We start from the raw sequence: 16,000 nt of genomic DNA on the forward strand, positions 1-16,000 counted from the left end.
CATGCTCAAGCAATAAACATGCCCAAGCATCAAGCATGCTCAAGCAGCAAGCATGCTCAAGCATCAAGCATGCTCAAGCAATAAGCATGCTCAAGCAGCAAGCATGCTCAAGCATCAAGCATGCTCAAGCATCAAGTACGCTCACGCATATCACATGCTCACGCGTAACGCATGCTCACACATCACAGATGCTCACGCATTCAAAATCTTTAGATTACGCGTCCACCGCGTATCAACTTCGGGTTTCCGCATGCGCGCTCCCGGCGATCACTTCGCCACAGCAGTTTTGCATTCGCGCCACCGCATTCAAGTTTTCGCATACATGTTTCGCACTTCCTTTTACTAATTTGAGCAATATGACAACATTATATTGACATCAAATTAAAAAGAAAGCGAAGTAAAACATACATGCGTGAGCTCCAAGCTCAAACGCGTTGACGAGTCTTAACTCTAAAACGTCAGGGCCTTAGCCCAAAAATATGAGCTTTAGCTCAAACTTAAAGGTTGGGAATCCTCATAATATCCCGTATGGCTACGCGCCAAACTTAAGGGTTGGGGACCCTCATAATATCCCATACGGCTCCGCGCCATAGGCTGGGAATCCTCACAATTTCCCATACGGCTCCGCGCCATAGGCTGGGAATCCTCACAATTTCCCATACGGCTCCGCGCCATACTTAAAGGTTGGGAATCCTCAATTTCCCATACGGCTCCCCGCCATACTTGAAGGTTGGGAATCCTCATAAACCCGTCGGCCACGCGCCAGCTTTTATTATCATTACTTTCATTGCCCGTAAGACGCCCCGCGCGCAGGTTTCCATTATTATTACAGCTCGTAAGACGCCCCGCGCGCAGGTTTACATTATTATTACAGCCCGTAAGACGCTTCGCGCGCAGGCTACTATTATTATTAACAGCCCGTAAGACGCCTTTCGCGCAGGTTTCCATTATTATTACAGCCCGTAAGACGCCCCGCGCGCAGGTTTACATTATTATTACAGCCGTAAGACGCTTCGCGCGCAGGCTACTGTTATTATTACAGCTTGTAAGTCGCCTCACGCGCCAGCTCAGTTATTATTACAGCTCGTAAGTCGCCTCACGCGCCAGCTCAGTTATTATTACAGCTCGTAAGTCGCCTCACGCGCCAGCTCAGTTATTACTCTTAGCTCGTAAGACGCCTCTCGCGCGCAGGCTTTATTATTTTCAGCTCGTAAGACGCCTCTCGCGCGCAGGCTTTATTATTTTCAGCTCGTAAGACGCCTCTCGCGCGCAGGCTTTATTATTTTCAGCTCGTAAGACGCCTCTCGCGCGCAGGCTTCATTATTTTCAGCTCGTAAGACGCCTCTCGCGCGCTGGCTTTATTATTTTCAGCTCGTAAGACGCCTCTCGCGCGCAGGCTTTATTATTTTCAGCTCGTAAGACGCCTCTCGCGCGCAGGCTTTATTATTTTCAGCTCGTAAGACGCCTCTCGCGCGCAGGCTTTATTATTTTCAGCTCGTAAGACGCCTCTCGCGCGCAGGCTTTATTATTTTCAGCTCGTAAAACGCCTCTCGCGCGCAGGCTTTATTATTTTCAGCTCGTAAGACGCCTCTCGCGCGCAGGCTTTATTATTTTCAGCTCGTAAGACGCCCTCTCAGCGGCAGGCTTTATTATTTTCAGCTCGTAAGACGCCTCTCGCGCGCAGGCTTTATTATTTTCAGCTCGTAAGACGCCTCTCGCGCGCAGGCTTTATTATTCTCATCTCGTAAGACGCCACTCGCGCGCAGGCTTCATTGCTCAGCTTGTAAGACGCCTCTCGCGCGCATGCTTTATTACCCAGCTTGTAAGACGCCTCTCGCGCGCAAGCTTTATTTCTCAGCTCGTAAGACGCCTCTCGCGCGCAAGCTTTATTATCCTTATAACTCGACACCACCATTATCTTAAGGATCACAACGCGTCACCATCATGGAGAAAATCTCCCAGACTCAAGACAATAAAGATAAGGCCGAATAAAAGGGAAAAAACCGCCCTAACACCTTATAAAGTCCAACGCTCCACCTAAGCGCTTGCGCGCCCAGGAGCAACGCTGGACTTGGGGGGGCTTGTAGGGGTATGGTATTAAACCCGGTTTACAATCCTAAATTTATTATATTTGGTTTGTTTTATTATATGGGCTAATACATTTGTTATTGGGCTGAGGAGGTTTGTGGAGGTAGCCCTAATTGGGCTAGGCCCATTAGGGTATCATGATGGTGGCCATGAGACTCTATATAAGGAGGTCTTCACCTCCTTATCATGGGGTCATGCTCAGTAGGTGCCACCACCAGTTTTTGTGTCTGTGAACAAGAGATATTCAAGATCATCTTAGCGGTCACCTCCACACCCCCAAAACGCCACTGCAGATCGCGAGCAGCCGGAGGAGAGGATCAGCAGACCAGGACGCGGTTCATTCATCTCGAAATCCGTGGAAGCTCCGTCATGGGTCAGGTCAGATTCCATTTCGTGCTTCGACAGGCATGTTTGTGGCTGGAACGCGTGGGTAGGATTATGTTTTTTTTTTCCTTTTTTTGGTTCCGTTTTTATATTGGATTCGTCACGGTTTTTTTTGTTATAATAATTTATGCTAATTTGTTGTATATGAGCTCGAATTTGTGTCAATTTGCGACCTGCGACCAACACATGAATTTTTGTTTTTTAATTGTTATCATTGTCGATACGGGCCAAATTCACGTATATATTTTTTACTGACCATACCATCAATCCGGAGCAATGCGTCAGGTGTGTTACCTAGTTTTACTTAAATTTGATTCGGTAGTGAGTGGTCTCATATCCATCAGAGCCAAACAAAAAACCTTTAAACAACGAAATGATAATTTCTTTGATTGTGACCCGTGATTTGTAATTGGGTGTGCTTCATTTGTAAGTGAAACGGATTTAGATTTTAGCCTTTTATATTAAACGGTCAGTTTTATTTTGTTCCAAATCGTTTGGGTTTTTATTATAGGGAGTCGAGAGATGTAGTTACAGTCTTAAAACTTATAGATTGGTACTAAAATGTTAATTTGTCTATTAGCCTCTTAATAATTAATATCTCATATTCTTTAAAATAACATTAAAAAAAGTTAAAAGTTATACCGTTTTCATTCAATTTTAGTAATAAAATTAATGATTTTAATTGGTTCTCATATTATTTTTGTTTTCTGCATTACAACACTACGTCCACTTGATCCATACACGTGTGCGCACACACACATACGCAATAGGATCTAACTGAAGCTTTGTATTTGACGAGAACTTACAACACTCATTTTTTTCCCTGAAAGGTTAATAAGAAAGAAAAGCATAATGACAATTTGTTATATATTTTCTCTCTCTATTTGTCAAGTAATCATCTATCGTCGTTGGCCTCTCTATTTGTCAAGTAATCATTTATCTTCCCTTCAAGTGCTTGAAGCCCGAACTCCTTGTCATATATACTTGATCGAGTCATGATCGGTTCCTTGACTCTGGTCCGGCCCATGAGCATATTCATTACTTGAGACATAGTAGGCTGAAGAGCCGGGGACTGATACAACTTTGTTAATCATTCCCACCGCCTCTTTTGCCAAAACTTCCCTTTTGTTTCATCACATCGGCCTTACAAACATTGAACAAGATAATAAGGCCTAGTGAGAAGGGTCAGATAGGAGTTATATGAAATTAATGTGTTTACCAAATCAAGAAGACAAAAGTAATCTTCATTAGGTTAGTATTTCATATTACTTTTTCCAACAACGATTTCCAGTGCAAGGACCCAAAATTGTATACATCTGCTTTGTAGGTTAAGTAGCCCCACAACGCATATTCCGGTGCCATGTAAGCCTTAGAGAGAAAAAATGTTGACAATATGGAAGCTAGATAATATTAGGAGTGTTCATGAATATCTGAAACCGATCAAAACATGAAGAAAGTTGGCCGGTTTGAGATCTAAAATGCGTGTATGGTGAAGTGCTCAGCTAGAAAAGAGATTTTGCCTAAAAGCGTAAAAAAATAAGTTATAATGATGCAGTTAAAAGTTAATAGTTTCAGGTGAATGCGGAAAATAGATTTCCTAGGGAATGTGGTGCCTCTTGATGGCTTTGCTTTTGTACACTTTTCAGTCATAATTTCCAGTGGATTTTAAATTGATGATTAAAAAATTCGGTTTAAACCACCAGCCAAACCTATAAACCACCGAATCCAATCAGTATGGTTTGTTGTTTCCAAAGCGTAGTTAATGGTTTGGCTCAAACTTGTCATCAACACCGGCCAAACATATATGATGAAAAGAAAGGAAGAGAGTAATGTGTTAAATGGTTCCAATTTAGTAGTAATGTGGGTGCTGCGTTATTCATCAAGCTTGGCCAAACCAAAATCCAAGATCTTCGGAGTTAGGTCAGTGCCCAGGTGTACATTTGTAGCCTTGATATCTCTATGAACTATTTTTGACATCGATTACTCATAGAGGAACACCAACCCTTTTGCAATGCCAATTCAGATTCTTTGTCTTGTAGCCCAATTGATTAATTTTGTCCTCAGGTCTGCTTGATAAAACTGTTTATTTCATCGTGAATGAAAATAACTCAATATGCCCCATTAGTACCCAACAACTTGCATTGTGTAGTGGCCTTTAACAGGGTTTATTGATGCTACTTATTTAATGCATTTTACTTCAAACACGTAATATCAAAATTTACAACTTTACCGAATAGTGCATGCGCTAGAGAATTATTCTTCATGTACTCATAATTCATAAACCATAAGCAGATGGTTTCCTTCCACACAACACCGATGTAGTGGGTCTTTGGGAGTCAGATTTTCCTAGGAATAGGATAAGGAAGGCATGCCGTTATCTATGATCTCGAGCGTATGTGGGTCGTCTTTTGCCATTGGAGGTTTTATTTGTTGGTCGTTAAAATATAAGAACCAACATTTGCTTGGAACACTACACAAACTAATATTCGATAAGTCAACCTGCTTTCAAGATATATTTTATTCTTCTGTAAATTTCAAATGTAATTTTTTGAAGGCATTTTATTTCAAGTAAAAACTTATGACAAACATTTGATATGTGATGGCTTGGGACACTACACAACACACGACTTTAAAATAGGCTTTGAATTTTCGTATCAGAAGGCTTAATATTCCATGTGTTTAGTACCCACCAAACCAAATTAACTTAACTGGTCTCGTTCTTTTTTTATATATCTAACATATTTAAATAAATAGGTTGATTGGTCAAACGATATAAAATTTGATTAAAACAGGGCCAGCGATGCAGCTTGTTACCCGTTTGCTTTCTGTATCAATGTAAACACTACTTTATATATATATATATATATATATATATATATATATATATATATATATATATTTACAAAAGAAATTTAAACATTACAAAATTATATTTGATAAGTTTCGTCACAAGCTGGTTTAACCCATTCATTACAACATGTAAACTTGTTTAACACGTACAAATTAATTACAACCCATTTACAATTTGTTAACTTTTGTGTTCGAGTAACATTATTTTTAATTATTCCTGAATTATAATCAATGCATTTGATACCAATAGACAATAGTTACACGAGTTGGTATTTTGTTTCTTAATAATTTAACCTCTCAACACAACATCATAAGCTTCTAGTGTAACATAGAAATTCCCAATTTTTAAAATCTTAATGTACTGTTTATTCAAAATGGCCTATTAGGTCAGTGGTTAGAGCGTCGTGCTAATAACGCGAAGGTCGCAGGTCGGTTCGAGACCTGCATGGGCCAAATAAAACAATTTTTAAATTACACTTTTAGTTTCTCATGTTTTAGTAAATCACATTTCATCCTTCCACTCCCACAAACATAAATACATAAACCCCCAAATATTATTTTGATTATTCTCCATCTGAGAATCTCCCCATTTAATTTACAATTTACGAAGCCACCCGAAATGGCGATTCACTCTTCCACACACCTCATCATTATCATCATCATCTTCCTTGTTATTCAAAGTCAAACAACGCCTTTGCACGGAGCAACTGGGCTGAAGAAGAACAAGATGCAGATCCAAGAGTGCGGTGACGTGGCGTCCAGATCGCAGTGTACGAGAAACACGGACTGCCGGTGGTGCCAGAGTGATGTTCTTGACGATAGCTGCTTCTCTAAATCTGAATCACTGCGTTTGCCTTCTCATATATTCGTTTGCTGATAATAATATTTCTTTCTTCTGTCTCTGTCTGTCTGTCTGTCTGGTTTTCTTTCATTTTCTGACCGACTAAATTTATTGCAAAGAATTTTTGTGTAATTTTTCTTACTAAGATTTGAACTCCGATTGATACCCATTTTGTTCATAATTACCCATAGGTCATAACTCATCTCCCGAGTTGTGTATAAGATTCATATGGGTGGAGCTTTCAATTTTGGTCTTTACATAATATGCGATTTCTTTGAAATGCTATCATTTGCTATAACAAGTTCCACAACTGTTATGAACAGAATCCATACCAGATTGTTGCAATGCGCTGAGTTCTGTCAAACTAAATTCCTTAATTCTTGTGAATAGATTTTATTATAATAGCCTAATAGACCACTCAACCTATTAGTTTACTAGAATATTTATTTATTTTTTATTTCTTAATCACCATATAGCCTATAATGAAATGCTTTGATATTGGATACAAGGCTGAAGATGTATTGGAATGCGTTTTATGTTGTCTTCAACGAGGTCTATGACTTGTAAACTTAGATCATTGTACTTCATACAATTGGAATGTGAACTTTTGCAATGATTTAATGTAATTTGTTTAACCCGTTACTAGAGGTGGCAAATGAGTTGGGTTGGGTTGGGTCGAACGAGTCATGGGTTGAACTGGGTCAAAACGAGTTTGGGTTAGAATGAATTTGGGTCAGAACGGGTCAATTAAAAAAGGGTTGTTTTGGTTTGGGTCGGAATAGGTTAGGGTCAGACCGGGTTTTGAGTTTTTATTTTATTTTATTTTTGAACGAGAATAACGGTGGAAACATTTTAGTATTTTTAGATTTTTTGTTTTCTATTTATATTTTAAGTTATGATTTTTTTTATTATTTTTTCTAAATTTTTTTTGGGAGGTTTTCTATTATGATCAAAAACCATCAAAAAAAATGTTCAAAAATAATAATAAAAAATTATAACTCGAAATATAAATCATAAACAAAAAAAGTAAAAATAATAAGATGTTTCATACGTTGTCCTCGTTCCATTAAAAAAAACCACTGAGAATCGAACCGAAACCGAAAAATCGACGAAAATGAAACAAAAAGGCCAAAACCGAACCACATCAATCGAAATTCAAAAAAATCAATTAAAACGAAACTAAAAGGATTCGAACCGAACAAAAACAAAACTGAAAAAATGTACAAAAATGAGTCCGGAATCGACCAAAAAGAAACAAAAGAAACCAAAACCCAACTCGTCCCATGTGAAAACTCGTGTTGGCTTGAAACCTGAACCGAACCCGTTCCAATCTGAAGCCCGTTTTGTGTCGAAACCTGTATTGTACGAAAACTCATTCCTATTCGAAACATGTCACATTTCCTTAGGACACTAACCCACGTTGACCCATTGTTTTAACTTGTCGACCCATTTTGACATGAAAATAAAAAGGATAGAATTTCAAATGACTCATTTTGACCTATTTAGTTAAAACCTTTTACCCAAACCAACCAATTTAATTTTTAAAACAACTCAAATTGACTCATTTGAAAGGGTTTTGGTCAAGATTGACACCCCTACCCGTTACTTCTATTCCAACCCATTTTTGGCGCCGATAATTATGGATTCGCTTTTGGATCTACGAAGACAGCTAGATCTATGAAAACACCAATGTAGATCAATAAACTTCTAAAATGTTTTTTATGTATATGAAGGTGTTTGGATTATCTTTTAGCTTCCAGCAATCAACCAACCACGCTTTTATACAAAAAACACAAACAATAATATAACGCTTTCAGTCGTTTTATTGTCTCTATGTTTGAAAATAGTCCATCTTATTCCTCTTTTACTTAGTCGATAATAAAGCACAAGTCCTAGTTCAAGTCCCGGATCTGTAATCAAACACCAACTAAACGAATAACTCTCGTTTATATTAATCAAAAAATATAACTCAAAAAACTGATTACAGCTCTCAAACCCTAACTCGGGTTGACTCTTGATAAACCCTAACTCGGTTACATTTCGTGCGTGTCTCTAGAAAAACCCTAACTCGGTTACACCTCACACCACACCTATCATTTCTAACCATGACATGTTTATATAGACTAACATAACTTGTTAGACAAGACATTACCAATTAAGAAATTACTTAACCACTATGACCTACTTGTCAATATTGGTCCCTCAAGTTCACCGACTTGTGACTTAGAGTCCGAAATTACTTCCAACACTAGTTTCAAACCTTGAATTGTGATCGCCTGCATGCCTCCTATAAACTCGTGCCTCCTAACCGTCAAAGTGCTTAACACGCAGCGTCACTTGATAAACTTACATAACAAAAAACTACAAGTGACAACTTTTCTAAAATCAACACTAAGAAAAACAATATTTTGGAACTAAACAGCATGTATAAATGCAAGATCAAACTACAGCTACATATTTTGTAAAACAATATCGCGGTACTAGAACACCCTATATGACGAGTCTCTACCAATACCCTACTAACAAATAGGATCAATGTTGCAAAAGTCGCTAGGCGGTCCCTAGGCGGCCGACCCCCTTGGAGGGAGTACTCGGGGAGTACTCGGACATGGTAAATATAAAGAAAATTAATATTTGGTTATTATATATGTGTCAAATATCATAAGTTTACTGATATTTATAACAAAATAGGTGAATATTAATATAAATAAAAAAAATACATTTTTAAATATAAAATATTCTAAAAATTACTAATCATTAATTAAAAAAATGATATTTGTTCTTTAATATTATTGAAATAACAATTATGTTTTATTTTTTTGTGTCAAAATCGGCCCAAGTTTACCGATAAGATGTGTTTCTGGCTGAGGTTGACCACATTTGACCGATTCTCAGTAACTAGACGGATTTACAGAAACTCGCCTCGGTGACATACCTTGTAGCGAGTACTCGGAGAGTACTCTCGGCCTTGTAATCCTACTTTTACAACATTGAATAGGATCAGTAAAACACAGTTTGCACTTGATGATTAACAAAAGAAAACCTCCGATAAAAATTATAAATCTTTTCTGTAATATAAGAAAAAATTGCAGTCTAAAAAATTATATAGAGGTCATCATAACAATAACACTGATCATGCATCCATGTCTCCCATCACTTTATCTGAATCAGAAGATCCATACACAGTTCCATCTTCCACAGTTTTATCATTTTATGATTTTATCCAACTATATAATTATTTCATCAAAGAATACAATTTTTTACAGCTGCCAAAGGCCTATAAAGAAAATTGAAAGCTAGAAAAATATAAGGAATGCACATTTGCCATGGAGTTGACTTTATTTATTAAAAACTAACTAATTGACCTATTAATCAATGCTTAAAATTGAAGAAAACTTAACATATTCTACATGTTGTATTACCGCGATGATCTAGTTGAAATACACCTGCCACACCACACGAACCTCACCAAAGCCTGTGACTTTCGTGGTCTAGTTTTTAATCGAGAAACCTGCATGCTTAAAACAGGGTCGGTTAGGGTTGACCAAACACTTCTCGTTTTTTTTTGTTTTTTTTTTATATTTAAAGAACGCCTTAACTATGATCACAAAAAAAATCTAAATCTTTAAATGTAAAGTTTTGAGATGCTGTAGGTCTTATAAAATAGAAAAATACACTTCGGGAGACGTACAACTCATTTAGAAAATAATTTAACCAGCTTAAGATAAATAAATGGATGAAAATTGTCACTTCTTAACATTAAGCAATAGTAACCAAAATCGAAAGTTTTAATCATTACCTTCCGACGAGTAACTCTTGATGCCTTCCAGCACAACAGGCTTCTTGATCTTGGTTCCATTCTCCTGCAGTTCACAAAAAGCAAGTCACTTCTTAATCCAAAATGCTACTTCTAATATTAAGCAATAATAACCACATTTTGTAATCGAGTTGAGCAGCTCGTGAACTACTCAAGATCGGCTCACTAAAAACAAGAATAAAGCTGAGCTTAAACAAGCTTGATCCTAAAGTTAAGCTCGTTGAATAAACGAGTCCAAGCCCCAGCTTCATATACCGAGCTCGGTTAGGCTTAAACGAGACTTATATAAAATAATAATTTTTATTTAATATAACAAACAAAATTACATAATAACTATATGTGTATAAAATAAAAATGAAATAATTAAATAATTAATAAATGATCCAACCCAAGCCCGAGTTTGAAAAATTTCTTAAAAGTCGGGCTCAAAGCTCGAGGTCTAGCACTGTTAGGCCAAACAAGCCAAGCCCGGGCTTGAAAATGTTCTTACAATCCGGGCCCGAGCTCTGTTAAGTTAAACAAGCCAAGCTCGAGAGTAGACGAGCTTGGCTCGTTTACAATCCTAAATAGAAAGAGGTGACATCTTTGACCTAAGAATGCCAAACATTGTAAGACATTCAAAGTCAAACGATGATGATAACTATTTTTCTGGGAGGAAGAGGGAAGAGAGCTTACAGATTCTCTTGTTCAAGTTTTTCAGCAATGGAAACGGCTTTGCGTGTCGACCATCCATTTCTTTTTGATTCAGCCTGCTGAATTATATCTGCAAGAGACACTTTGCCTCTAACTAGACTCTTAGATTGACTTTGTTCACCTAATCTTCTTTGTATACCGGCACTAGAACTCTTATGAGACGGAGTAGCTTCCGGCTTGTGATTCTGCATCTTAGCTTTTGGTTCTCTAGAAGAAGAAGCCTCTACTTCAACAATCTCACTTCTTTTTGCATACGCGTCTTGTTGGGGATCGTGTGTTTCTTTCCTCATTTCACTTCTGATTTCAATTGTAACGGGTGATCCAAGAACGTCCTCAAATGCTTTCACAATGTGGGGTTTGATCTTTTCGGCCTTTGATTTGTTCACATGTGAAGTGAACGTAAGCTGAGCGGTTGGAGCTGTGAAATGAATAAAGTAATCTACGTTTTCAGCTTTTGAAAGTAGGGGCGTCATGCATGTATGGGTCGGTTTGTGGCTCAAACCAAACATTTGGTCTTTGAGTTGTTGAAAGCCATCTGGTTTCAGTTCAGTTTTACCAATTGGCCTTGAAACTTTTGGGCCGGCAAATATATTGGCTAAATTGACGAATTTGGGCCCAAGTTTTTTGTTACATAGTAATTAATTGATTATTATATCTTTGGACTAATAAATTTGGGTAACACTATTTTATTAAATCCTTACGAATTACTTAAAATTCAAATTTAAACTTGAAAATCCATAAATTCGGTTCGGTTCGTTTTTTTTCGTTTTTAACTACATGCAAAACCAAAAACTAACTGAAAGTTCAGCTTTTGTGAAAACGAAAACCAACCGTTGGTTTTTGATTGGTTTTGGTTATTTCGGTTCAGTTTTCCCGGTTTCATGCACAATGCACACTCCGGCCTGAAAGATTCTGTAAATTTAGCAGCTAATAACCAAAAAAAGGGAACTTTGAAGATGTAAATTTGTTAAAAGACAACTTATTTTCTATTACTTATAACAATATTCTTCATAAAACTTGATCAAAACATGTCAAACGAGACAAAGTACCTGAACCGAAACTGAATGATGCCAGCTTTCCTTCATGATACAAGAATTCTTTTACGCTATTTATCTGAATATTCTCAATCACCGTGGACCATATTTCTTCAATTTCTTGCTTATATAAACCTTCGTTCATTTTTGTATGAGTTCCACTAGAACTTGCACCCATTTTCACCAAACCCCTTTGAACACCGGATGTCTCACCATGCCCAAAGTTACTTTTGCGGGACCCATCCACAGAAGACGATGGTAATACATACTGCTGATCAGGAGCAAGTTGCAACAAAGCAGCGGTCAACCACGTCAGCTTATCGTTTGACATCCTTAACTGCTTTTCGGCTTCAGATAACGTCTTCAATGCCAACCGCAACTTCTCCATATCGTCTTTAGATACTGAAAAAAGGACTAAATATATTAAAGAAGGTAAAAAGAGGGGCTTTTTCTTGAAATCTTGGAAGGTCAAGAAAAGTCAAACTTACATGTGGGTTGTCTAAAGAACTTCCTTTTCGATCTTTCTTTCATGAAATTGTAACTACCCGCAAGAATATCGGTTACTACGGTTGCAAGTTGTGACATTAACGCTAATGGCTCGACACCCGACTCCATAATTTCTCTTAAATGTTTAACAGTATTCACTGTATCGGCTGATAATGCTAAATCGAGCAGGTCAACTAATTTGTCATCAGAAATAAGTCCAACCTGTTTAGTGAGTTGCATACATAAGTAAAGATAACGTGTAAAATAAGGTTGACTCTCAGGTAACAAGTCAAATGGGTCGTCATTTTTTTTTCTGAATTATTAAATATAAAAACAATATCATTGTGAACATTATCTAACTTTTTGTAATAAAATGATTTAGGAATTAGGAGACTTTAGATGGCTTCCAATCCGTTTGACCTGATTCCAATGTAGTCAAATGCTTTTGTGGGACCCATTATTAGAAATGAAACATAACTCAAACCCAACTTACGCGTAAACAGGCCAAATTGAGCCATCTAGTTTCTATACGGTTTTTTTAAAAGTTGGATGACATTTAGGGGTGTAAATGAGCTAAGCCCGAACTTGTATAGGCTCGAGCTTGGCTCGTTTAATTTAAGAGAGCTCGGAACTCGGCTTGTGAGTAGTTTTTCAAGCTCAAGCTGGCTCGGACTCAAGCTCGTTTATTATTTATAAACTAATTTATATACATTAATAATTTTTTGTATATATATATCGATTATAACTCTTATATATTAGATAAAAATATATTAACTGGTTATTTTTATCATAGTTTCATATATAATAATTATTATCGTAAAAGTAAATATTTATATATCAACTAAAATTTGTAAAAATAATAGGCTCCTTTAGGCTAGCGAGCCAGCTCGAGCAGTCAAGCTCACAAAGTAAAGCTCATGCTCGTTTATTAAACAAGCTTAATTTTAGGCTCGCTCAATTCAAGCTTTTAGCGAGCCAATCTCGAGTAGTTCACGAGGGGCTTGGCTTGCTTACACCAGTAATGATATTTATAGCAATTTATGACTATACTTAATAAAAGAATAGAAGATGGAGAAAAACCAGCTCTTGAACAAGCGGAACCGAGATTCTTTGACCAAGTAGACTAAGCTGCTCGAGTGTCATCTCCGCGTCACGTAACGACCCGCTAGACCTCGAAGCAATAAGCTTTAAAGCATCTTTATCAATTTCAAAACCTTCTTTACTTGCAATCCATTGCAATGTATAAATAATATCCGCATCTTTCAACTTAGGGAAAAAGAATTTGTGACACCAGGACACGATTATATGTGGCAAAACATCAAGACTCGAGTTGACAAAAACGAAAACCATACGCCTCGGAGCGCGATCAATAACCTTAATAATAGCACTCCAACAATCAGGAGGCAAAGTATCACAATCATCGATTATAAACACGCGGTACCGTGACTTTAACCGAGAACCAATCATGCTTTCCATAAGTTTCATAATACTTTTATATCCAAGATTAATAGCGGGCCTTACTTCCCGAACGGCATGATTCTTTCTCGTATCATGTGCTACACAAGAACTGCAAAACCCGCACGGTTTGGCATGATCCGAACTTTGACAAGTTAATGCCCGAGCAAATATATGCGCGCATGAGGTCTTCCCAGTCCCATGAGGCCCGTAAAATATATAAACAAGCCCGATTTTCTGTTTTGCAACTGCGTTTGAGAGAGCTTGCACTGCAAGATTCTGTCCAACCAGATCCCGGAACGTTTTCGGCGTGTACTTTTGAGTGAGGTTTTGGTGTCTGGATCGGGATCGTGTTTGGTGACCCGACCGAGCTTCCGAGGCGAGATCCGAATCGGGCTCGCTGGTTAAAAACTTATCTACATAAAGATCCAATTCACCAGAATAACTTTCTTGAGATCCGTTTATTAATAAAGGCAGCGATTCACTGTTTGTTGACGAGGCTGAGTGATCTGACATAACGGGTGTTTGACTTTCTTGTTGACCACCACGCTTAGACCTTGAATCAAGAAACGACTTTCCCCGATCATGCATCCTTGACCAATTAAACGGAAGCCCATAACTATTGCTTGGACCTGCGTTGACATTTTGCTGACCGTCATAGTCAATTTGTGACACGAAATTAGAAGCCATGGATGTCTCGGTTACGGGTGCCCGAGAAACCCGCCTTCCAGTTCTAACTTTCCGCCTTTTGACCCGATTAAGACCATGGCTGTGAAGAGTTGACTCAACCTCGATACCACCATGACTATGATCATCTTGCTTACTTTCCCACCCTTTTTGTTTATGTTTAATATCAGAACTTTCCGGATAAATGTCACTTGCCAAAGTGGCGGCATCTAACCGAGAATCATCTTTGAAACTCCTTCGGCTCGATTCTTCTTTCTTGATTCTTCTATGAATCTCATCACTCGGGCCCACATTTGATGATGAGTTGGCGGATAAACCAATTGACCGCCTCCGACCATCTTTCTCGACCCGTTTTAGTAACGGTTCAGGGTCAGGGCAGGGCCAGGGGAGGACTGAAACGGCGGCGGGCTCATGGAGGGGTCCCTTAAAGATCTTGACCGTTGAAGAACGGCTAGGTCCCTAATAAGGGACCTATCGGTGACCATCGGGCTAGTTTTGTGCATATGGTTTTTTAAGTGAATACAGTTTGTTAAATGGATATGGTTGCGTAGATGGTCACGGATGTTACCATTTGCGTCTTTGAGTATCCGATCACGATCACGAACTCCCGACATGATCCGGTACTGCAAGATATCACAAAACACGGCATTTTCTGTCTCATACAAACAGATCTTTTCACCACAATCAAAATATTGAAACACAAATTGACTCCCCAAATCTAAATCATTATGATGGAATCATTGAACTTTCTTGCATTGAATACCCTAAGCCCTTATAAACAGATTATTCAGATCGAATCAACTGTTTCACACGTGCGCGCACATTTATGTTAGCTAAAACCCATGTTAAAGACTAAACTTTTAACATCAACCCAAGACTATATGATGAAATTAACATAATCTCATTTCAAGAAAAAGTTCAAATTAAAGATGCAATCTTTAAGCTCCCAAACCCTTATAAACAAATCATTCAAATCGAATCAACTGTTTCACACACACACTCAAGTTAGCTAAAAGCCATCAAAAGAAACCACCTTAAAGACAAACTTTTAAGGTTAACACAAGATTATACATTGAAATTAAGAAAAACCCATCTCAAAAAAGGTTCAAAGATGCAATCTTTAAGCTCCCAAAGCCTTATAAACAAATCATTCAACTGAAATGAACTAAAACCCTTGTAAAAAAACAATTTTAACGTTACCACAAACAAAACCCATTTCAAGAAAGGTTGAAAGATTCAATCTTTAAAGCATCCGACTTCACAAGAAAGAACAAGTGATGAAAACTGACCTGAATTAGAGGTAACCCATTAAATTAAATGAATCTGAGATGATGTTTTGGTCACGAGGGGAGGTGGAATGTGACTGATGGTATTCGTTCATTAGTAACAACGGACTGGAGATAGAGAGAGAGAGAGAGAGAGAGAGAGAGAGAGAAAGTGAGTGTTTCCAATCTAGAGAGTAATAGAGAGAGACAGCAGGTGAGCATGGGTGACAATAATGTTTCGGGAACTTTGGACATTTTGCTACAAACAAGGTCGGGTACGTTTCTTTTCTTTCTGTCAATCAAATTATATCCACTATCACCAACATGCTATGTTAATTTTATAATTTACTGCCCTATGATCATGCATAGTCACCACTAACCATCTTTGGGCGTTTTACAT

At 37.9% G+C, this 16,000-nt stretch overlaps 1 non-coding gene and 1 pseudogene across 2 annotated transcripts; one reads left to right on the forward strand and one right to left on the reverse strand.

Annotated features, from left to right (window-relative positions):
* The first annotated feature begins 5,698 nt into the window (after window positions 1–5,698).
* On the forward strand, window positions 5,699–5,775 carry TRNAI-AAU (transfer RNA isoleucine (anticodon AAU)). The gene has a single exon. It is a non-coding gene; the product is annotated as a tRNA-Ile (tRNA).
* A 3,635-nt stretch (window positions 5,776–9,410) lies between these two features.
* Window positions 9,411–15,755, reverse strand: LOC143607272 (protein STICHEL-like 3; annotated as a pseudogene). The gene is made up of 7 exons (XR_013148928.1): window positions 15,625–15,755; window positions 13,274–14,958; window positions 12,196–12,415; window positions 11,723–12,109; window positions 10,656–11,091; window positions 9,963–10,026; window positions 9,411–9,674 (listed from the first exon to the last, which is right to left on the reverse strand). The product of XR_013148928.1 is annotated as a protein STICHEL-like 3 (transcript).
* Between the last annotated feature and the right edge of the window lie 245 nt (window positions 15,756–16,000).

The sequence above is a fragment of the Bidens hawaiensis genome, unplaced genomic scaffold, assembly GCF_021521415.1.
Source record: "Bidens hawaiensis isolate Kalapana, Puna unplaced genomic scaffold, B.hawaiensis_p1.1 tig00080779_1, whole genome shotgun sequence".
In the NCBI taxonomy this organism is placed as follows: domain Eukaryota; kingdom Viridiplantae; phylum Streptophyta; class Magnoliopsida; order Asterales; family Asteraceae; genus Bidens; species Bidens hawaiensis.